The following is a 24,711-nucleotide window of genomic DNA, read 5'->3' on the forward strand; positions in this document are numbered from 1 at the left end:
AAGCGAGCCTGACTACGCTGATACCTATCGTTTTGTGATTGATTTGCGCGAAATTAATAAAATAGTGGTGCCCCAATATCCTGTCGTTTCGGACATCACTACTATTCTCACTATGATTCCTCCTCTGCTAAATATTTCTCTGTGATTGATTTAAAAAATGCCTTCTTTAGCATTCCGATTCATTCTGATTGCCGCCATATTTTTGGCTTCTCATTATCTGGTCGTAGCTTCCGGTTCTGTCGCACTCCCCAGGGGTAGTCAGAGAGTCCTAGTATTTACTGTCAAGCTTTGAAAACATTGTTGGATGATTTGGTCTTGCCCCCTCGTAATGTGCTTTTACAATACGTAGATGATTTGTTAGTGGCCTCTGATACCGAGAAAGGCTGTAAGACGGCCACTGTACAATTATTGCCTCATTTGGCTGCTAATGGCAATAAAGCATCCCTTTCTAAATTTCAATATTATCGACAGGAGGTGACCGATCTCGGTCATCTACTGTCGAAGGAGGGAAGGAGACTAACCCCTGAGCAGGTGACTACCATTTTTAATATGTCTGTACCTCGTACTCAGCGTGATGTTCGTGCATTTCTCGGCATAATTTCTTACTGTCGCCAATGGATCCCTAATTTTTCCCTTCTTACTAAACCTCTTCTATACTTAACTACCAAAGATGTGCATGAACCTTTACCCTGGATTGATGCTTGCCAAGATGCTTTTGTCTCTTTGAAATCTGCACTTTTTTCTGCACCTGTTCTTGGTACTCCTGACTACCGGAAACCTTTTGTGCTTTATGTACATGAGGTGGACGGTTGCTCGCTTTCTGTGTTAACACAAGGATTTGGTGGTAAGCAGAGACCTTGTGCGTGTTGGATAACGTCGCCAGAGCACTCCCAAGCTGTTTAAGAGCCACTGCTGCGGTGGCTATTCGACAGTCGGAAGGGCTCATTTTGAACACTGACCTCACAGTGATGGTACCGCACGCTGCGGATACATTATTAAACAAAACAAAGACCCAGCACCTTACGAGTGCGCGTCTTACTGGATATGAATTAACTTTGTTTGCTCCACACATTACGATTAAATGATGTGTCACCCTGAACCCAGCCACGTTACTACCCCTCCCTTCGAATGAAAAGAACAATGATGTTCATGATGGTATATTTCGGACTGAGGAAGAAATGAAGGAACGAGTAGACCTGACTGACACTCCTCTATCTGACCCCCAAGGGGAGTTGTATGTCGATGGCTCTTGTTTCAAGTTACCAGATGGCACGACAACTGCTGCATATGTGATAACTACTCTTCACACTATAGTTGAGGCTTCTCGAGTACCCTATCAGTCAGCACAGGCAGCTGAATTAGTGGCATTGTTTCGGGCCTGTGAGTTAAGTGAAGGACTGAGAGTAAACATTTACACAGATAGCCAGTACGCCTTTGGCGTGGCTCATAGTTTTGGTCAACTCTGGGCAGAAAGAGGTTTTCTTACTTCTCATGGTCAGCGAATACAGCATGGCCCCTTGATTTTGCGATTACTGACAGCATTGACGTTACCAGAAATAGTGGCTGTAGTCAAATGTAGCGCACACAAGACAGTGGTTGATGCAGTGGGGGAGGGTAATGCCTTTGCCGATCAAGTAGCTAAGGGAACTGCTAAATCTAAATTAACCCCAATGTTTGTGACTAGTTCTGCTAGGCGGGTGGCTGAAACAGAGATGTTTGATAACACTATGGAGAGTGTCCGAGAAATACAGAACGAAGCTACCCCTATTGAACTGGCTCACTGGAAAGAGCGAATTGGGAGATTAGATGCAGATGGTTGTTGGATTGATTTGACAGAAAAGCAGCGGTGGATGTTGCCTAATGCATTAGTAAATGCGGTGGTAACAAAGGCACATGGTTCAGCTCATATTGGGGTGAAAGGTATTTGTGCATTATTAGATCCTGTATGGTACAATCTCAATATTTCTAGGACTGCTGCTCATTTGGTACAATATTGTATGGTTTGCCTACGACATAATCCCGGGGGCAGGGAGCCTGTTCTGAGTGGAAACTTTGCACCACCATTGTTGCCTTTTGAGGTGCTTCAAATGCATTATATCCAGCTGGAGCGCGTTAACAATTTGAAGTATGTTCTGGTCGTGGTATGCGCCTTCAGTAAATGGATGGAGGCCTACCCGACGAAAGAAAATACTGCTTTGGCAATGGCAAAAGCGTCGGTCAAGGAGTATTTCCCTCGCTACGGATTGCCTCGTGTGATCTGGAGTGATAACGGAAGACATTTTAATGCAGAACTCATCACACATATATGTTATGGATTACAGATTAGGCAGAAATTCCATGCGGCTCGACACCCCCAGTCTGCTGGGTTGGTCGAGAAGTATTATGGAATATTAAAGCTTAAATTAGCTAAAGTTCAGGAAAATACTGGGTTGAAGTGGCCAGATGCTCTGCCGCTGGCATTGATGTCAATACGAGTTGCCCCACATTCTCGTTCTGGTTTGTCTCCATATGAGGTCATTTTTGGGTGCCCTGCTAATGTTTGGGGCGTCCCGAGACCCAGAACGTTTCGAGATATATAGTATCCTATGCTGACAGACTATTTGTATGCCTTGACTAAAGATCTTCATGCCATTCATCAACCGGTCTCAGCAGTTTTGCAGCCCCTGCTGGAGGGTCCTGGACATCGTCTGGAACCAGGCCATTGGTTTCTGGTTCGCTATTATTAGCGGATCTGTACCTCTGACTTCTGTGCGCCTCTGATTTTGTGCTGTTTCTGTACTTCTGTGCCCCCTTACGTTCTGTACCTCTGACTTCTGTGCCCCTGCTTGAGTCCGTGTTCCTCGCAGGTCTCCTTTCCCCCACCGCTGCCTCCCCTGCGGCCCGTCCCCTCCGCGCCCATTTGCTCTACCCGTCCCTTGCCTCCCAGCTGCTCCTCCCTCCCCACCTCCCCATATATGGCGGCCGCTGGAGCGGTGAGGAGAGCGACCCTTGACCTTCCTGGTAGGTCGCTCCCCCCGCTGCAGCTCCGCCGTCACCCCGCTATCTCCTGCTTCCACCGGTGCTCCAAGCAAGCCTGGCTGAAGACGGCTGAAATGCCAGAAACCGGTCCTAGGAAGCTTGTTTCCGGTCCAGGGAAGACATGGCTTGGCAGTTCGGGCTGGACTGTTCCCATGAGGCACAGGGTCAGACTGATTTGCAAATGGCCATGTCTGAACTGGGGTGGCAGAGTGGGCTAAAGAACGGTGATGGATTAAATCCAGATCAGTTGACTGGGGGTGAGTGCTTGCAATGCTCAACACTCCGTCCATCTTTTCCTTTGGTTTTTGCTTTGTTCGCCATAAGTTGGCAGGGTATGCTCAGACATGAGTCCCTTGCTCACTTTGCCACTGGATTCAAGCAAGCCTGGCTGAAGACGGCTGAAATGCCAGAAACCGGTTCTAGGAAGCTTGTTTCCGGTCCAGGGAAGACATGGCTTGGCAGTTCGGGCTGGACTGTTCCCATGAGGCACAGGGTCAGACTGATTTGCATATGGCCATGTCTGAACTAGGGTGGCGGAGTGGGCTAAAGAATGGTGATGGATTAAACCCAGATCAGTTGACTGGGGGTGAGTGCTTGCAATGCTCAACACTCCGTCCATCATTTCCTTTGGTTTTTGCTTTGTTCGCCATAAGTTGGCAGGGTATGCTCAGACATGAGTCCCTTGCTCACTTTGCCACTGGATTCAAGCAAGCCTAGCTGAAGACGGCTGAAATGCCAGAAACCGGTCCTAGGAAGCTTGTTTCCGGTCCAGGGAAGACATGGCTTGGCAGTTCGGGCTGGACTGTTCCCATGAGGCACAGGGTCAGACTGATTTGCAAATGGCCATGTCTGAACTGGGGTGGCAGAGTGGGCTAAAGAACGGTGATGGATTAAATCCAGATCAGTTGACTGGGGGTGAGTGCTTGCAATGCTCAACACTCCGTCCATCATTTCCTTTGGCTTTTGCTGTGCCCCCTTATATTCTGTACCACTGACTTCTGTGCCCCTCAGATTTTGTGCTGTTTCTGTACTTTTGTGCCCCCTTACGTTCTGTACCTCTGACTTCTGTGCCCCTGCTCGAGTCCGTGCCCCGTGCCGGTCTCCTTTCCCCCACCGCTGCCTTCCCTGCGGCCCCGTCCCCTCCGCGCCCATTTGCTCTACCCGTCCCTTGCCTCCCACCTCCCAGCTGCTCCTCTCTCCCCACCTCCCCATATATGTTGGCTGCGTCGCTGGCGCGCCAACGTCCGCGCCTGTACCGCGCCCGGCGCCAGAACCCCTGGCCCCCGCAGCAGCCATGAAGACCGCCTCCGCTACGACGCCAGCACCCTCGTCGCTCTCAACCCAGGAACAACCCACACCTGCTGCAAGGCCGCCCCGAAGCGCACCCACGGTCCCTTCACCTGCCGGAACTGCAGCTTCTCCTGCCTCGAAAGCACCAAGACGCCTGCCAAGCAGGAACCCAACCAGCTTAGATGCATCCTGATCAACACCCTCTCCGCACACAAACACGCCGTCGAACTCTGGGACCTACTCGACACCACATCACCGGACGTCGCCTTCCTGACCGAGACCTGGATGAACGAAACCTCCTCGCCAGACATCACCATAGCCATCCCAGACGGGTACAAGATCACCCGCAGAGACCGCACCAACAGGGCCAGAGGAGGAATCTCCATCGTCCACAAAAACACCATCATGGTCTCAACAAACACCAACGACACCCTCAGCACCGCCGTACACATGCACTTCCAGATCCACATGGACCCCAAGACCACCCTAAGAGGCACCCTCGTCTACAGACCACCAGGACCCTGGCCTCAATTCTGCAACTCCATCGCCGACCTCATCAGCACGCACGCACTGACCTCCGCCGACCACATCCTCCTCGGAGACCTGAACTATCACCTGGAGAACAACAACGACAGCAACTCCTCTACCCTGATCAACAATCTCGCCAACCTCGGACTGAAACAGCTCGTCACGACGCCGACCCACATCGCCGGCAACACGCTAGATGCCATCTTCTCCTCAAGCCCCCACATCACCTTCAGCCACGCCTCCGAACTCACCTGGACAGACCACCACTGCATCCACTTCTCCGTCCGAAAACCCCTCACACACCACCACACACCACAGACCACAGACTCCCCGCCGCTGCTGGGGCAAAGTCACCCAAGAACAACTACAGACAAGCCTCGCACTCAACCACCAACGAACCCCACCAACCCAGATGAAGGTGCACTCACCCTCGAACCCTGGATGAACGACTGCGCCAACACTGTCGCCCCGCTGAAAAACCCCACCAGCAGAGACACCAGCAGAAGAGTCAGCTGATTCACCCCGGAACTCCTCAACTCAAAACGCACCTGCCAGAAACTTGAAAACATATGGCACAGCGACAAGACGCCAGACATCCGTACTGCCCACAAAGACGCCATCCGCAACCACCACCACCTCATCAGGACCGCCAAAAGAACCTCCTTCACAAACTGCCTTGACAACAACGCACACAACAGCAAGGAGCTCTTCACCATCGTGAAGGAACTCTCCAACCCCAGCTCCAACGACATCCCACCTGTGTGACTCCCTAGCCACCTTCTTTCACCGGAAAATCACAGACATCCATGACAGCTTCAGACCCCGGACAACCCCTGCCGACCACACCGCACTGAACCCACCGCACCCCACGGCCCAAGACACCCTGACAACCTGGACCAACGTGAGCATCGAGGACACGATCAAGACCATGGGAACAATCCACTCCGGTTCCCCGACCGACACTCTCCTGCACCACATCTTCAACAAAGCCAGCAATTCCATCACACCCCACCTGCACAAAATCATCAACCTCTCCTTCGAGACCGCCATCTTCCCTGAGAACTGGAAGCACGCAGAGATCAACATCCTACTGAAGAAAACCAAGGCTGATCCGAGTGACCTCAAGAACTTCCGTCCCATCTCCCTGCTTCCGTTCCCAGCAAAGGTCATCGAGAAGATAGTAAACACCCAGCTCACCCGTCACCTTGAAGACAACAACATCCTGGACCCGTCCCAATCAGGTTTCTGCAGCAACCTCAGCACCGAGACCGCCCTCATCGCCGCCACAGACGACATCAGGATCCTGCTAGACAACGGTGAGATGGCGGCCCTCATCCTCCTGCACCTCACCGCCCACTTCGACACAGTCTGCCTTCGCACACTACGCACATGCCTCCGGCGCAGGGATCCGAGACAAGGCCATGGACTGGACCTCCTTCCTCTCTGGCAGAACGCAGAGAGCCCGCCTCCCCCCAAACCGATCTGATGCCTCCGAGATCATCTGCGGCATCCCTCAAGAATCTTCCCTCAGCCCGATGCTGTTCAACGTCTACATGGCACCACTAGCACGCATCGCCCGACAGCACAACCTCAACATAATATCCTACGCCGACGACACTCAGCTGATCCTCTCCCTCACCAAGGACCCCCTCACTGCCAAATCCAACCTTCACCAGGGAATGAAGGCCGTCGCTGACTGGATGGAGGACAGCCGCCTCAAACTGAACACAGACAAGACTGAAATCCTCATCCTCGGGTCCAACCCCTCTGCATGGGACGACTCTTGGTGGCCCACGTCACTGTGGTCCCCCCGGCCCCCACTGACCACGCATGCTACCTGGGAGTCATCTTCGACTCAACTCTACTTGACCACACAAGTCAACGCAGTCTCCTCCACCTGTTTCAACACCCTCCGCATGCTCCGCAAGATCTACAGATGGATCCCGACAAACACGAGGAAAACAGTCACCTAGGCCCTAGTCAGCAGCAGACTCGACTACGGAAACCCCCTCTACGCCGGAGCCTCGTCCAAGCTCATCAGCAGACTACAGAGAATCCAGAATGCCTCTGAATGTCTGATCCTCGACGTCCTGTGCCGCGACCACATCACCCCCCACCTTAGGAACCTGCACTGGCACTGGCTCTCCATCGACAAAAGAATCTCCTTCAAGCTCCTGATCCACAACACAAGGCACTCCACAAAAAAGGCCCAGCCTATCTCAACAGTCGACAATCCTTCTACGTACCCAACAGGAAACTCCGCTCCGCCGACTACGCCCTGGCCACGGTCCCACGCATCCGGAGAACTACTTCCAGAGGCAGATCCTTCTCCCATCGCGCCGCCAGGACCTGGAACACCCTCCCCCTCTACCTGAGACAAACCGAAGACCTGCTGACCTTCAGGAGACAACTCAAGACCTGGCTCTTCGACCAATAGCAGCAGCAACCCCCCCCCCAGCGCCTTGGAACACTCACGTGTATATAGTGCGCTTTACAAATCATGTGATTGATTGATTGAAATCCAGTTTGGATCCTCGTTGGTCTGATCCATTTCAAGTCTTGTTGGCCACGCGGATGGCGGTAAAGGTGAACGGCAAGCGACACTGGATTCATGTGTCACATCTGAAGAGACAACCTCTCCCGCTTACATATGATCAGCGAATTCAGGATGGGATCCTGACTCAGGAAAGTGAGCGAGTTCCTCGATTCATCCCTTTCTCTGATGCCCAGGTAATCGGAAAAGGCAAGGAGAAGGTGCAACAGGTTCGAAAGGGGCTCTGTCATCAGCACAATTGATTGCCCCAGATTCTGTTGTTCCTACAGCTGGCCCAGAGGCTCGCAGTAATCCTGTTTCACCGGATTCGTCCTCTTCAGTTTTGTTTTCTGATCAAGAAGTGCCTGGCCATACTCGGTACAACCTGCGGCCCAGAAAACAACACGGTACACCAGGTGAACATGGTAGGAGATAGGGAGAGACTTGAGTGATAGGGTACAGACTTGTGCTATGAATGTCTGTTAGATAAGCTTCTGGTGTACTGAGCGAGACACTGGACTGAACACGCTGAGAGCCTTGAACATTTGTGCGCTCTGTTCAGAAAGAAAGACTGAATTCCACATTCAGAGGGGCCCAGGTTGTGTTTCTTCGCGGATTGTGTGAGAACATAACTCACGCTTGAGAAGTTTGTTTTGGTATTATCTGTGATGAACGATAGGAGCCTGCCTGTGAGGCCCTAAACGGACACAGGAAAGAAGCACCCTCTGGCAGGTTGGACTGCATTGCCCTAGTTTTTCGTTGGACTTTTAGTTAGCATGTATCCCTTTCCTCGTTTTGTTCCTGAAGAGGAACGTCCTTTTGCACCACGCTATTTTCCTACATATATACCTGTTTTCTCCAGTTGGACCAAGCGTGTTAAAATTGCCTTTGTAACTACTATAGCCATATTGCTAATTATATTAATGGGAGTATTCATATATTTAGAATTTTGTCACCCTATGCATACTGTTTTAGAGACAACTACCCCACCTCCGGAACATGTGTTCCATACTTTAGCCCCTCATAAGGAAAGGCATCGTCAGACTTATGTGAAAAATGCTTTTATTGAAATGCTTCATCAAGCACACAGTGCTACTAATACTACGAATTGTTGGGTTTGTGGTCTTCTACCATCTGTTATGCACAAGCATGACTTATTCATATCCCTACCCTTGTCCCATCTGGGAAGTTGTGAGGCTTGGTTTAAATTGCTTTCTATGATGTATATGATTTACACTGTGGACGCTAAAAGTTTTTTTTTAAAAAATTGGACCCATCAGGGATTTGTTTGTGGAGAGTGGCCCCTTGGGCAAGGGTTGCTCCCCTTTGGGGAGCATTAATTTGGCCATTTCTGCTACCCTGAGGGGCAGATCGGCTGATTTGTTTCTTTCTAGGGCCACTAGGCCACCCGGGTTTTTTTATTTTTTATTTTGAGGAGTGGCCCCTTGTACAAGGGTCGCTCCCCTTTATGGGAGGATGATTTTGGCCATTTCTGCCCTCTTTGGGTGGCAGAATAGCAGTATCTTTTTAGGCCCATCTGCCCTCAAGGGGGGCAGAAGTCACTAGACACCAGGGTTTTTAATGTTTGTGTTGGGAGTGGCCTCAAGGGCAAGGGTTGCTCCCCTTTTACAGGGGTGAATATTTTATTTATACTCTTAGGCCCACCTACCCCTTGGCTTGGCTGGTGGATTGTGTGTGGACTGGTGCATTATTTGCATATGTGATTTTAATGTTTTTTTCTCTTTTTTATTCTAGTGTAAAGCTTTTGATTCCTGTCTGCAGTTTTGCGTAGTTGCATATTTTTGGTAAGAAAAACGTTTTTGTTGTATCTACTCCAAATGAGTATTATTGTCATTTATGAATTAATTTTTTTGTAAGTGGTGTCATAATGCCAGCTTATTTAGTTAGTGTTTGAGCATGAAATTCTTTGCAATGTGTTTTGCATTGTCTTATGTGTAATTTTCTTTTCTCTTTCTTTTTTAGTGGGATATTTTTGATCCATACTGTGTCTGCACAGAGTAGGTGGTGGTGAATTTAGCTGCTTCTGGCAAGTGAGTGGTATTGTTTTGCAGTATATAGGTATTTCTGATAAAGGTGCATTTTGTTTATTACTTATTTTACAAAGTGTTTGTTGTTGACTTGTTTGACAAGTTACTTTTATTAGTAAGCATTATGGCTAGCCGTAGAATGACTGCTCAGCAGGTGGTTGGTATGCTTCTTGAATCTTCCTCTGAGCAGGATTATGAGACTGACAGTGCGTCTGAGGGAGAGGAGGGAGGGGCAGATTCAGGCAGAGAGTTTTCTCACCACATGGAATCATCGGATGATGAAGGTACTCTCAGTGCAGATGAAGTGCCTGTTTTAGAGGAGGATACTGCTGTGCCGATGGTGCAGGAGGCATCTGGATTGCAGCCTGAGGCTGCTAGGCTTCCTACTGGAAGTGCTGGACTCTGGGTTGATCCAAACATGGTGCATCCGGTGTTGCCTGCCTTTAGTGGTGATGCAGGGTGTAGAGTGGATTGTGAAATTATTTTGCCTATACAGTTTTTTCAGTTGTTTTTGGATGATGTATTTTTGGGTGAGATTGTTGAGCAGACTAATTTGTATGCTGCACAGTTTTTGAGGGACAACAGTGACACACTTAGGCCCCACTCTAGAGCTACCCAGTGGACTCCCACAAATCTGGAAGAGATTAAGAAGTTTTTGGGGTGACTTTATTGAAGGGTTTGATAAGGAAGCCGTCCATGGCTTCATATTGGTCTACCAGTCCCTTGATGGCAACGGCCATATTTTCTGCAGTTATGACTCGTGATCGGTATTTACTTTTGCAACGAATGCTACATTTTGTTGATAATACTTTGGCGTTGCCACAAGATCACCCTGACTGTGACCGTCTTTTTAAGATTCGGCCTGTTATTGATCACTTTGTAGATCGATTTTCAAAGATCTATACTCCAGGGAAAGAAATATCTATTGATGAGTCTTTGGTCTTGTTCAACGGCCATTTGTTTTTTAGGCAGTACATCCCTAGCAAGAGGGCACGCTATGGAATTAAGCTGTATATGTTGTCTGAGAGTAGGACAGGATGTTTTTAATTTCCGTGTGTACACTGGGAGGGATTCCACTATTGACCCCCCTGGTTGTCCGTTCACATTTGGAGTTTCAGAGAAAATTGTGTGGGATTTTGCTAGAGGACTGTTTAACAGAGGCCATCATTTGTACCTTGATAACTTCTACACTGCTGTGCAATTGTTTAAGGAATTGTTCAAAGTGGACACTTTTGTTTGTGGCACAATCCGCTCTAACCGTAAAGGTTATCCAAAAGAGCTTGTTTGCAAAAAACTCCAGAGGGGACAGTGCAGTTCCTTGCGTAGTGATTAACTACTAGCTGTGAAATTTGTGGACAGGAGGGATGTGTACATGCTGACTACCATCTATGATGAGAGTACTTCACCTGTGGCTGTTTGGGGTCAGATTGCTGAAGTGCGCAAACCTGTGTGCATTTTAGCCTACAATAAGCACATGGGTGTTATTGATAGAGTAGATCACAGGTTGGAACCTTACACTGCTATTCGTAAGGCTTATGTTTGGTATAAGAAGTTGGCCATCCATCTCTTCAATTTAGCAACTTTCAATGCTTTTGTTGTGTTCAAGGAGTCTTGTCCTGCATCAAAGTTGACTTTTGTTCAGTTTCAGCAGTCTGTGATAGGCAGCCTTGTTGTTGTGGAACAGGCAAGTGTTCCTAGAGTTGGAGTGGTGGAGGATGTGGCTCGCTTGAAAGATCGCCACTTTCCTGATTACATTCCTCCCACATCCTCAAAAGACTTTCCCACTAGGAGATGTAGAGTCTGTTGGCGAAGAGGTACGCGGAAGGAGACGCGTATGTACTGCAGCGAGTGTCTTTCTAACCCTGGGCTGTGTGTTCCTGCTTGTTTTAGAGCGTACCACACGCAAAATAATTTTTGGGAGCATCCATGAGTGGTAAAGTGAACTGCCTGGTCTGTATTGTTTAAAATGTTTTATTCTGTTTCAAGGTTGGCATTAGTGCAATGTATTTAGTTTCAGATTTTGTGTTAGCAGATTTGTATCTATTTGCAATTTGTTTGTGTTTTTATTTTTGTCTAAAAGAAATCTGATGGTGGTGTGTGTAGGCTGGCACTTGGCTGGTGGTGTGCGTGGACTGTTGTTTGGCTGGCGGTGTGCGTGGACTGGTGCTTGGCTGGTGGTGTGTGTGGACTGGCGCTTGGCTGTCGGTGTGCGTGGACTGGCGCTTGGTGCATGGTATGTGTGGACTGGTGCTTGGCTGGCAGTGTGCATGGATTGGCGCTTGGCTGGTGTTGTGCCTGGACTGGCGCATGACTGGTAGTGTGTGTGTGGACTAGCGCTTGGCTGGTGGTGTGCGTGGACTGGCGCTTGGCTGGCAGTGTGCGTGGACTGGCGCTTGGCTGGCAGTGTGCGTGGACTGGCGGTTGGCTGGCAGTGTGCGTGGACTGGCACTTGGCTGGCGATGTGCGTGGACTGGCGCTTGGCTGGCAGTGTGCGTGGATTGGCGCTTGGCTGGCAGTGTGTGTGGATTGGCGCTTGGCTGGTGGTGTGTGTGGCTTGGCGCTTGGCCGGCGGTGTTCGTGGATTAGTGTTTGGCTGGCGGTGTGCGTGGATTGTCGCTCGGCTGGCGGTGTGTGAGTAGTGACTTGCTGCTGGTCACTACACACACTGCTAGCTGAGCGCCACTCCACGCAATCCATCAGATTGTGTGGTTGCTGTGTCAGAAATGTGGGTGTGTGAAAGTGATGGGCCCTTGAATGGCGCTGTCTGCTGGTGTGAGTGCTGTAATGTGATGGGCACTTGGCTGGCAGTGTGAATGGTTTTGTACGTGTCACACGTATGAAAGGTGTATGAATGGCCTGTAAAGAGGTTGGTGCCTTGTCGTGCCTTTACAGCTCACGAGCTGTGAGTCAATGGTTCATTTCTCGTCCTTTCAAATATAAACCGTGCATTTCATTTTTGTGAAATCACTTGCTAATACAATTGTGTATACTGAACCATCACTCACTCTCGTGCCAAATCCAACCAGTATGTGTGTGTGCTTGAGGATTAGATGGCTGTGCAGTAATATTTGTCTTTTTGTCTTTCTGAAGCCGGGTGTACCTTGTCCCTTTTTGTGAATGTTGTAATGTGTTGTTTTTGTGCCTGATGGTGTGAATGGTCTTGTGTGTATCACGTATGAAAGGTGTGTGAATGGCCTGTAAAGCAGTTGATGCCTTGCCGTGGCTTTACAGCTCACGAGCTACGAGTCACTGGTTCGGTTTTTTGCCCATTTAATTATTGACAGTGCATTTCATTTTTGTGAAATCTCTTGTTAATAAAATTTTATATACTGAACCATCACTCGCCCTCGTGCCAAATCCAACCAGTATGTGTGTGTGTTTGAGGAATAGATGGCTGTGCAGGAATCTTTGTCTTTTTAGTCTCTCTGCCAAGGTGTACATTCCATCTAAGAATAACCTACCAACCGTAGATATTGTCGTAAACCCATGGGAGTACATGGTGATGTCTCTCTTGTGAATTCCAACAAGTTATTTCATCCACAATGTCCTGCAAACCTCAAAATGTCAGTCACATTTCCCTTGCAATATTGTGCTGAAATTCTCACGCGGTAGAAATAAACAACTAATTATGTCAAAACGATTTGGTTTTGCAAGTGGGGTCACCTGGGTTTTTGAGCCCGTGCTCAGCGGCCATCTAGGGAAACCCACCAAACCCATACATTTCTGAAAACTAGACACCCTGAGGCTTCCAGGGAGGTATGGCTTGCGTGGATCCCCCAAAGTTTCCTTACCCAGAATTCCCTGCAAACCTCACTTTTAGCTGAAAAAATCACTTTTTTCACACATTTGTGTATGGGAAAGTGTGGCATCACTGGGCTCACACAAATTTCCCACCACTCAGCATTCCCACAGGTCTCCCGATAAAAATGGTGCCTCACTTGTGTGGGAGGCCCAAGTACCTGCAGCAGGCAAGGGCCCAAAACGTAGTGAGGCATAATCAAAATTGCCTATCTCAAAACCACCTGGTTTTGCAAGGGGGGGGGTCACCTGGGTTTTTGGGCCCGTGCTCAGCGGCCATCTAGGGAAACCTATCAAACCCACACATTTCTGAAAACTAGACACCTGGGTGCTTCCAGGGAGGTATGGCTTGTGTGGATCCCCCAAAGTTTCCTTACCCAGAATTCCCTGCCAACCTCAATTTTAGATGAAAAAATCACTTTTTTCACACATTTTTGTGTGGGAAAGTGGGGCATCACCGGGCTCACACAAATTTCCTACCACCCAGTGCTCCCCTAGGTCTCCCGATAAAAATGATGCCTCACTTGTGTGGGAGGACCAAGTACCCGCGACAGGCAAGGACACAAAACATTTTGAGGCAACATCAACATTGCCTATCAAAAAATGTTTTGGGCCCTTCCCTGTCGCGGGTATGCTGGCAGAGCTAGGGTTAAAAAACTACAGCTAGGCACCTTGCCAAAAAAGGGTCAATTTTCACTGCGAAAGCGAGGTGTGACCATGTTGCGTTTTGCGCCGTTTCCTGTCGCGGGCACTAGACCGACCCACACAAGTGAGGTACCATTTTTCTTGGAAGACTTTGGGGTGGGTGGAAATTTATGGATCCACGCAGATTCCAGAACTTTCCACCACAGAAATGTGGGTAAAATGTGTTTTTTTGACAATTTTTTAGGTTTGCAAGGGATTCTGGGTAACAGAACCTGGAGGGAGGCAGTCAAGTCACCCCATCCTGGATTCCCCTGGCTGTCTAGTTTTAAAAAATATATAGGTTTGCTAGGTTTCCCTAGGTGCCGGCAGAGCTAGTGTTCAAAAACTACACTTCACAAAAAAAGGGTACATTTTTATTGTGAAAATGTTGAGTGTTCACTTTGGGTTTTGAGCCATTTCCTGTCGTGGGCACTATGCCTACCCACACAAGTGAGGTACCATTTTTACCAGGAGACTTAGGGTAATTCAGATTTGTAAAGCAATTGTTATTACCTATTGATTTTTGATGCATTTCTGCCTTCCAAATGAAAGACATTGTGTAAAAAAGAAGTCATTTTGAAAAACGACCTATGATTCTCAGGCAAGTATGAGTATTCCCAATTTTGAAAATGTGCAAATATGTACTGTTTCTAAACTCTATAATTTGTTCCCATTACAGAAATACATAGGTGTCTTTCATACTTATTTTTCCATGTATACATTTTCCCACAATAATTACTATATACCCGGAACATAATAAAAAACCATTGCAAATTGCTGCTCAGTTTTTAACTCTGGGTTCGTCTGGTTCTTGGTGAACCTACAAGTCCTATATATCCCCACAACCAGGAAGGTCCAACGGATGTAACGGTATATTGCTTACAAAGAGCTGTCATACTTAGAAGAAGTTACAGGTGAAAACGTTGACACAAGAGGCTGTTTCTTTCAACTAATTTTCAATTTTTCCTATATTTAACTGTTAGTTTCTATAAAGAAACCTTGATAGATCTACACAAATGACCCCTTGCTGAATTCAGAATGTTGTCTACTTTTCTAAAATGTATAGCTTTCCAGGATCCATTAGTCCTTTCACACCCATTTCTACCATTAACTGGAAGGAGGTTGAAAGCACAAAAAATAGCAAAAATAGGCTATGTCCCAGAAAAATGCCAAAACTGTGTAAAAAAATGTTGGTTTTCTGACAAAAGTCTGTCATTCCCTAAAAGCTGGGAAAATTGTGAATTCAGCCCCACAAATCCTTTTTTGATAACATTTGCAGGAAAAAATCCAGACGCTTTCATTTGCAGCCCGTTTTTCCCCCCAAAAAACAAAATTTTGCTGTATTTTGGCTAATTTCTGGGACCCCTCCAGGGGAATCTACAAACCCTGGGTACCTTTAGAATCCCCATGATGTTGGAAGATAAGGACACAAATTTGGCGTGGATACCTTATGTGGTCAAAAAGGTACAGGGGCCAAAGAGCGCACTACCCCAAATAGCCAAAAAAAGGCTTAGCACAGGGGGGGGAAACATGCAAATTAGCATGTTTGCACAGACTCAAAAGGGCATTTCAACCCTGTAACTGTTGCTTACCATGATCTTCAGCCCCAGTATGTATATTTGGGTAAACTTGGCAACATAATGGAATTGCTAGTATTAAAAAACTACAATGGAAGGAGCCCTGGCATAATCAGAAAGGCTATTTCAGAGCTCTTATATAATGAGATTGCTTGCATAGTTTGTCACTGCACTAGGTGGCACAAAACGGACAAGTGGATTTTGTTACAGGGCAACCTGCCCCATGGATAAGTAGATATTTTATTAAATTCCACAACCCAAACCCTGGGTACTTTTATAATCCCAGGATGTTGGAAAAAAGGACACAAACTTGGTGTGGATACCTTATGTGCACAGAACGTTATGAAGGCCTGAGCGTGTACTGCCCCAAATAACCAAAAAAAGCTTAGCACAGGGAGGGTGGGAGGTGACTAGACCATAATTTGTAATTTTAAATTGTGAGGCCAGTGACACCAAACTTGCAAAGTTCATCTCTTTACAATTGAGAGATACATTTAAAAGATGTACTAAGATAATCCCAATGTTATCCTATGGGACAGATAGGCGTTGCAGTAGTGAAAAATGAAATTGAGAGTTTTTTTGATTACCAAGACATGTAAAACTTAAAAGTACAAGTCCAGCCTTTTAAATGGTGAACAACCTTTACAACACAACTTTTACAACGCACTACCATTACAACGAAACTATTACAACGCAAAATCTGTTACAACACATGCCATTACAACGCAAGACATTACAATTAAATGCACTAGATGGCGTGCTAACATTAGAAATAGTGTAATTTACTATCCTGTGGTAAATATTTAAATTACCTGTACTATTTTTTATGCGGTAAAGTCTAGTAAGAATAACTCAGTAAAAATAAGAGGCAGAATCTGTGGTATTAGAGGTTCTAAAAGGCTTTATTCCTCTACAAAGGAATTATGGTTCGAACCAGGCAATCGAATTCCATCACCACGAAGGTTCAGGAAGGGATAGGCAATACATTATTGACAAGTAATGATATATATATGAAATGCATTACAGTAAGACAGATGCAGGAGGCGTAACAGCTGATAATACAGATAAGAATACACATACGTAATAAAAAAGGCGTGATAATAGGCGTATACTAGAAACGTCATTTAAAATGATGTCACAAGTGGGTGGATCCATAAGAGAATCCTGCAATGTCAGCAGAAATACTTGGCAGAGATGCACGCGCAGCCGCATGACGTGTGATTGACGTGCAACTAGAGGGTGAAGGGGACTTGACATTTAGCTCTACATGTGGAGACAGAAGTCTGGGGGGTCAGGTCAACCTAATCCCAAATCATATCTAATATCTTATGTTTAAGGAACTGTATTATCCAAAAGGAAAGGTCTCTCGGACGGAATCTATTCTATACTGACTGTTAGTGCGTGTACAAGCGTCTAAGTGTCTACATGAGATGCGAGGGGGCATGGTAACAGGGGCTATGAATTACTTGCATGAAGACAGTGAGGCCGGGCCCTTTGCTCGGTAGCTAGAAGGATGTTTACCTAAACTACTAGACAGGAATGCATTGGATGAGGAGCGGAGCAGATAACTTGAAGGTGAAATACAGTTTTTGGCAGGCAACAGGCCGCGTCAGGCACCGTTAGCCGCGCAGGGAGTAGGACAAAGTTCATGGATACAGATGCGAGCTCAGGCTGGAGCTTTCAGAGGCAGAAGGCAGGAAAAGGCTTGATGGCAGAATTCAGGGCCTACTCGCCAGAGCTGGAAAACGTGAAAGGTACACCATATAAAGTCGGTGGCCAATCATACTTAGGAACGGAATATCCGACCCATTCATGGCGGATCTGAAAGAGGACATGTTAACGTTGGACGCACATGTATTTGCGTCTTCATAGCTGGAACTGGAGGGAACATACATGTACTTGTAGCATGTACATGGAGCCGTTGGGGTCTAAGATAGGGGACATAACTGATCATAAAATTCATATTTCCTCAATCCAAACACCTTCCCTACTGCAACGTGGACTGGAGTTAGAATAGTAAATTATACATTTCTAATGTCAGCACGCCATCTAGTGTATGTCGTTGTAAAAGCATGCGTTGTAACAGATCTTGCGTTGTAAAAAATGCGTTGTAACGGCATGCGTTGTAAAAGCATGCGTTGTAACGTCATACATCCCTTTTAAATACATTGCACCCTGCCCTGTAGGTTAGACAGGACCTACCTGAGGGATGACTGGGCCTACCTGAGGGGTGACATATGTATAACAAGCATTTGCAATGCAAGCTGGTCTCGCATTTGTGAGAGTTAGAGGTATTGATGTTGTAAATGATAATGTGTTTTACCCATGTGTTAGGATTGGAATGGAGTGGATGTGGGGGTGTAGAGTAGAATTATGTGGGTTGGTTTCGAACTGTTCGTTGCTGAATTGTGTGTTGTGGGATTGTGTGGTGTGGATTTGTGTAGTGGAATTGTGTGGCATGATGTGTAGTGGAAATGTGTATAATAATTATGAGTTACTGAGTGTACTGGAATTATGTGGAGTGGGATTGAGTGTTATAGAGTGTAATTATGTGGAATGGTATTTTGTGTGATGGAGTGGTATGTTGTGGAGTTTAATTATTCTTTTATTACATTTAAAACATTGCAGCACCAGCCCAATGAAGAGCAATCCCAATGATGAAGCATGCCTGCTTCGGGTGGGTGAGGGCACTTGCTCATATGAGCGCATGGTCCCAGTGACTACGTTTAGACTCTATTGAGAGGCTGCCATAGCCAATGCAGAACATTATAACAGCCGTTTCACTGTTTGTAGTAGTATCCAATTCTGTGATGCCAGAACTGATTAAATGTGGTTGACTTTCCTAGTTCTTGGGAAGAGTTTGGCTGATGTGTTATGAACTTCTTTTACTTGTGTGATACAGGTTTTAGGAAAGCTGGTAAATAGATCACTGCCATGTTTGATTCTTAATACGACTTGGCCAGAACAGTTCAAGTTCTTTCAATGAGATCTGGGAGAATATATCTATCGTTTGGATAAATGTTAAGTAGTGATGGTGTTTTTCGCTGTGAAATAGAAATGTTGCACAGCTTCCTAGGGTTTATGCCCTTAGAGGAGTTATTACTTAAATGTATGATCACAGCCAACACCTGTTTTACTCGACAGATTGCCTATAGCTTCTTCATGGCTGTAACCAAAGTTAAGTGGCAGTCAGAAAGGGGATTGGAACGAGAAAGAAAAATAAACTAAACACTGTTTTACACTACCTAAACTATACCTTTTGGGAAAAGATGTCTTGCGAGTTGAGGTCACTTCTCTGAGAAACAGTTACATTATAGTACTATGTCAGGTTGTCTGCCCTGTGAAACACAGTCTCAAGTGAATATATTGGTTCCTCGGATTCACAAATTAAGAACTATTGAAGAAGATGGACAATAACACAGAGATAAAAACTAATTGATATAAAGAACTGGCCCCACGCCACCCACAGTGGTTTTCAAGTTAACTGTTCTTGTGAATAAACAGCATTGCCTTTGAAAAGCTTTTGATGCTGGTCCTGATGAGAATCCCCACAAGAGGAGGGATTTGAAACGCGTAGACCGTGTTGTTTTAGGCCAATCTAAAAAACAAAAAAACGAATGGTGTATTTTTCTCAATTTGGCTAAATTGATGAATTTGATGGCCTGAGTTTCGTTTTGTTCTGAATCAAATATTTGTTATGTATATACTATGTAAATGCTTTGTATAGAGTGCATCTGGATAGTGAGTAGAGTGTGTAGTGAGAAGTGTGGTATGTTAAAACGATGTGAATGGGGGTACTGACAGAATGAATGAGACATTGAGAATGCACACAAATAATAATAATATCAGTGTTGAATCAATATAGGCTTGGGAGAGAAATGGAAGATCGTATATTTTGTTCTAAGATGTCGGTTTGTATTTTGGATAAAGAATTTATATAAATTGTGAAAAGCTTTTTGGATTACATCCAACTGAAAAAGCGGTTAAGTGTGTCATTGTTTTATTCAATGCACTGTAAATAAATTAGGAATAAGAGTGCAGCATTGGCGCTTTCTTTGTTAATTGTTGTTATCAGGCTTGGCCTTGCTGCCTTTAAGCCAAAACCCTGGATTTTTTTCTGGCCAGGACATGTCTGCATTGAGAAGGACTGATGACTGGTCTTTTCTGCTCGGTCCTGGTGAAAGGGCTGCGGCCCGGTCTAGCGGGTTGCTGCATGGAGGAGGACAGGCCGTTCCTGACCCTCGGCCAAAGCTGCTTCCTGGTGCTCTCCTGATCCAGAGCGCGGACCTTGTGGACTTGGGCCAGTTCTAGGGAAGCATCCTTTCCCACTGTGGCAAACTTGGGGTCCACAACTGCCGAGAATGGGGCAGCAGTGTAGATCCTGTCATGAGGCCTTGGGTGTGGCCGTGGAAGTTGTGGCACATGAATGGAGGGACGTGGGAGACGAAGAGGCAGGGTCGACCTGCTGCCCCAATGCAGCTTCTTTGAGGAGGACTGAAGGCCACTTCATTGTGAGGCACTATCCCAACAAGCATGGAGGACATCTGGCCATCACCCGATTCAGATTGGAAGCAGTTGATTCCAGCAGGGTGCGTGCTGGAATCAACTGCTTCCAATCTGAATCCACGATGTTATTGAGGATTTTCCGACTATCGTATTAGGCCATTTCACATTACTTATTGCGCATCGCAAACTTTCGCGCGGTTGTATATTCAGCCCCGCGCACCCTGCTGGCATCAACTGTTTTCCATTTGAATCCACGACAGTAATGAGGATTTTCCGACTACCGTACTAGTGTAATGACAACCGTGATCAAGCTATCAGTGGATGGTGAAACGCGTTGGTTTGTCTTAAGACTGGATATCTATTAAGACGAATAAAGAACTGGGATTAAAACTAAATAAACCGTGAGTGCGTGCTAATTGGTTTCCTACCAGGGAACCGTCGGAGGATATATATATATAAATAATATTAATTGCCTACTGGCGGACACCAGTAGGTAGATATAGTTAGGACCGTTTCCATAGGAAAAGCATTTTCTGATTTGCCAATACTTTTGGCACCATTTGACAAATCTTCACGACATTTTCAAAACGAATGGGGCGGGCAGGTCAGCTGCTGTGTTCCGGGGTGAGTCGTCAAGTGGGGGCCAACAAAAAGGGGGGGGGTCCCAAAGCTTGTTTTTTCCATCTTAATTTCCATAGGAAACTTTAGACACAGCTACAGCCCGAATTGCTGATTGTATATCTAGGGACGCAAAGGATCCGCAAACCCTCCCAATCTTGTGCCTGCAATCTGATTGGCTGCCAACATTTCAAACCAGGAAGTGTTGGCAGCCATCTTGTGACTCGGTTGAACCGAGTCACAGGAAAAAGAAGTACAAAAAAAAACAAATAAAAAGAAGAAAAGGGGTCAGGGTAGAAACACCTTGACCCCCCCTAGGCCATCTCAGGGGGTCCCAGCCAAAAACAAACATTAAAAACCCATTTCAGCAGGATTCGCGCTGAGTGCGCAAATATCACCGAAAATTTGTAACAAAAAAAAAAAAAAAACAAAGCCCGGTCTCCTGCGCTTCGTCTCTTTTAAGCCCCTGAGTGGGCCAGGTCCCGGGGCAATGGCAAATTTTGATGTGGGGTCCCCTGCAGCCCCGGGGACCGCCTCCTCCCCGGGGTGATAGTCAATAAATGTGGGGGGCATGCAGCCCCCCACAGCCTCAGGGACTGCAACCTCCCCAGGGCTTTATTTTTTCAAAATGCATGGGGGGACTTCTGCACCCCCATGCAGCCCCGGGGACCGTCACTTTCCCAGGGCTATAGTTATTAAATGCAGTGGGGCCACGCACACCCCCTGCAGCCCCAGAGACCACCACCTCCCTGGTGCTGTTTAAAAAACATATTGTGGGGGGGCTCAAGCCCCCCACACAGCCCTGGGGCTTTAAACATAGCTTGTCTTCTAAATATACTAACTTTGTCTGAATAGTTTTCATGCTGTTTGCAGGAGCGCGAGAAAACGGGGAGCATACTTGCTTCCACAAACAGCATGAAAACGATATTTAGAAGACAAGTGACTTCCGAATTGAGGGAGCGCACAAAGAATTTCCTTTAGTTGTTCCTGACTAGAATTTGGCTTACTCGCTTATGCAATATTAGGGAACACGTAGACAATGATTGTTTTTATAATAGAGAAGCAGCAATACTGATAGCCCATGGGTCGGAATTTACACCGGAAGCAAAGCACAACGTCCTATACTTAGAGCCCTGAAGAAGTCGTGGGATGTGATGCACGATAAGCGATGAAACACGTGTTGACTGAGAATGGTGGATCTACGATTATAAGAAGAATAAAAGAAACAGACACAATTGTCAATATTGACTGACTATCTTATGTCTCTGAGCGTGTGGTCGGGAATCTTGTATTTGATTTGGTGGCCCAGGCACCTTGCAAGCACCTCACCATACATACGTGACACCCAGATAGGGTGTATTTCCCTTAGGAGTGCTAGTACCCTGATAAACCACCCTCTATAATATATTGCCTTCCACATATGCATTTACTCTCCCATATACCACTGAGACATTTGTTCACTCACCAACACACCTATACGCACGCACGCATACTCACTCACCCATACAGACCCATGCAGATGCACTCATGAACCCATACACCCAGGGATTCACCCACTCCTACATCCATGCAGGGAGTCACACACCCCCTCACCCACCCCCCACAGACACTCAGGCACCCATACAGGTACTTAGACAAACTAATCAATAACCCATATAGACACTCGTGTACGTACTCACCAACCCATGCAGCCACTTGCTCAACAACTGACAGACTGATACACACATTCACACAGATAATTCACTCACCCATACATTCACTAAGACGTGTATACAGCCAGTCACGCACCCACTAAATCATCCATACAGACACTCATACACCCACTCATTCTTCGAATACACCTTGCTATATATATATATATATATATATATATATATATATATATATATATTACCTACTGGCGGTCGCCAGTAGGTAGATATAGTTAGGACCCTGTTTCCATAGGAAATCCGCAACATTCTATTTGGAATAACTTTGGCGCCGGTCGACGAATCCTCGCAAAATTTTCAAAATAGGTGGGGCGCTACGCTCCGCTCCTACCCTGAAAGTCTCGGGGGGATTCGTCAAGCAGGGGCCGAGAAAAAAGGGGGGTCCCAAAACGCGTTTTCCCCATGCATTTTTCCATAGGACCTTTAGACACAGCCCGAACGGCTGAACAGAATTACTTGAAATTTGGCAGAGAGGTAGCCATAAGGTCAAGGAAGTGCCTTTTGCAGGTCTGGTGTAAATCTGTTCAGTATTTCCTGAGAAAATAGCATTTAAAAGCATATATATATGTGGGCGGAGCCTAACCACACATCTCATCCTGAGATCTGATTGGCTGTCAGCACTTCATCCAAGAAGTGTTGGCAGCCATCTTGGGACCAATATACATGATAGCACCTCATTAAAAAGCATTGCAGTTAATAGAAGGTTTTAAGACTTTAGTTACATTATAAATCATTTGTTGATGGTACCATACTCATTTTAGGAATTGTGGTATGTTCTAAGGTGATTTCACCATGTGAAAAAGCCTTCTGCTGGGATATCATGATTGAGAGAAAAATATTTTCTCATGCTTTTACCACAGAGGTTTGGAAGGTGATCTATAGGCTAAACTGAGAGCTTATTTTCTGTAAATTCACATTATCTTTCTCAGTCATGTAAGAATGAAGTCTGACATTCTCAGTAAAACATGTACATCCAACAAGGGCAGAGACTGTCAGTTGATTCCTTTGTGTTCTACTGCAGCTTCCCAGAGTGTTCCAAAGAACTACTAGAGCGCTAACAGTCCTACTTATGATAAACGTATGGCACACCTGAAGCCATCTTGCTTGGATTAAAGTGGTAACTCTTAAAACATTTAATTTAAAAAGGAACAAAATGAGGGGGTTCATTTTTCCATAAAAAGTATGATTAGTGCTGCAGAAAGAAAAATTAGGGCACATTTTGAGTGACTTCTCAAATCCTCTTCTATTTCATTAAAAAATTCTGACATGCAGACTGAAACATGCACTTTCAATACCAGCAGCAGTTTTCCCTGGTGAGCAGTAGCTTTACTACAGTGATCTAATGAGCAAAAAGAGTGCTAACATTCTGAATTTATGGCAAATGTGTGACACATCTGAATGCCTTCTTGATGGAATCAAAGTAAAAAACTGAAAGTATTTCCTACTGAGGAGACTGCAGTAAAAGAGGAAATTAGGAAACTTCATAACAAATAAGTCTCCCAAGATGGCCACCAGAGACAAAAGAGCCCAAATGTAGCCCAAATATCACCCAGATGTAGCCCAAGTATAGCCCAATGACAGAATGTCCCAGAATGTTCTTAAAAACAACTAGAGCGCTTACTGTCTTCATTATGACAAAAGTAAGGCACACCTGAAGCCATCTTGATTGGAATAAACTGGTAACACTTAAAACATTTAATTTAAAAAGGAACACAATGAGGAGGTTCATTTTGCCATAGAAATTATGATTAATGCTGAAGAAAGAAAATGAGGGCACATTTTGAGTGACTTCTCAAATCCTCTTCTATTTCATTAAAAAAATTCTGACATGCAGACAAACATGCACTTTTAATACCAGGAGCAGACTTCCATGGTGCAGTAGTTTTACTACAGTGATCTAATGAGCAACTAGAGTGCTAACATTCAGAATTTATGGCAAATGTGTGACATATCTGAATACCTTCATGATGGAATCAAAGTAAAAAACTGAAAGCATTTCCTACTGAGGAGACTGCAGTACATGAGGAAATTAGGAAACTTCATAACAAATAAATCTCCCAAGATGGCCACCGGAGACAAAAGAGCCCAAATGTAGCCCAAAATCACCCAGATGTAGCCCAAATATAGCCCAATGACAGAAGTGTGCAAAACACTTATTATTTTGTGTTTTTGCAGTGTTATATAGTGCAGACTTGTCAGGTATTGGAGTGCTTTACATGAGCATTGGTTACATCACACAAGAACAAATTAATTTTGGTTGTAGACATGGGGAGACTAAGTGATTTGACCAGAATCACAGAATGTCGAGCTGAAGCAGAAACTTCAACCTGGTTCCCCAGTTGCAAAGTCTGCAGTTCTGGAAGTAACACCACATCCTCTCCCCTAAGTGCAACATTTAATCA

At 46.0% G+C, this 24,711-nt stretch overlaps 1 long non-coding RNA gene across 1 annotated transcript in view; it reads right to left on the reverse strand.

Moving 5' to 3' along the window:
• The window catches only part of LOC146776050 (uncharacterized), a 145,019-nt gene that overhangs the window by 40,286 nt on the left and 80,022 nt on the right, over positions 1 to 24,711 (reverse strand). The window lies entirely within an intron of this gene.

Source organism: Triturus cristatus, chromosome 12 (genome assembly GCF_964204655.1).
Source record: "Triturus cristatus chromosome 12, aTriCri1.1, whole genome shotgun sequence".
In the NCBI taxonomy this organism is placed as follows: domain Eukaryota; kingdom Metazoa; phylum Chordata; class Amphibia; order Caudata; family Salamandridae; genus Triturus; species Triturus cristatus.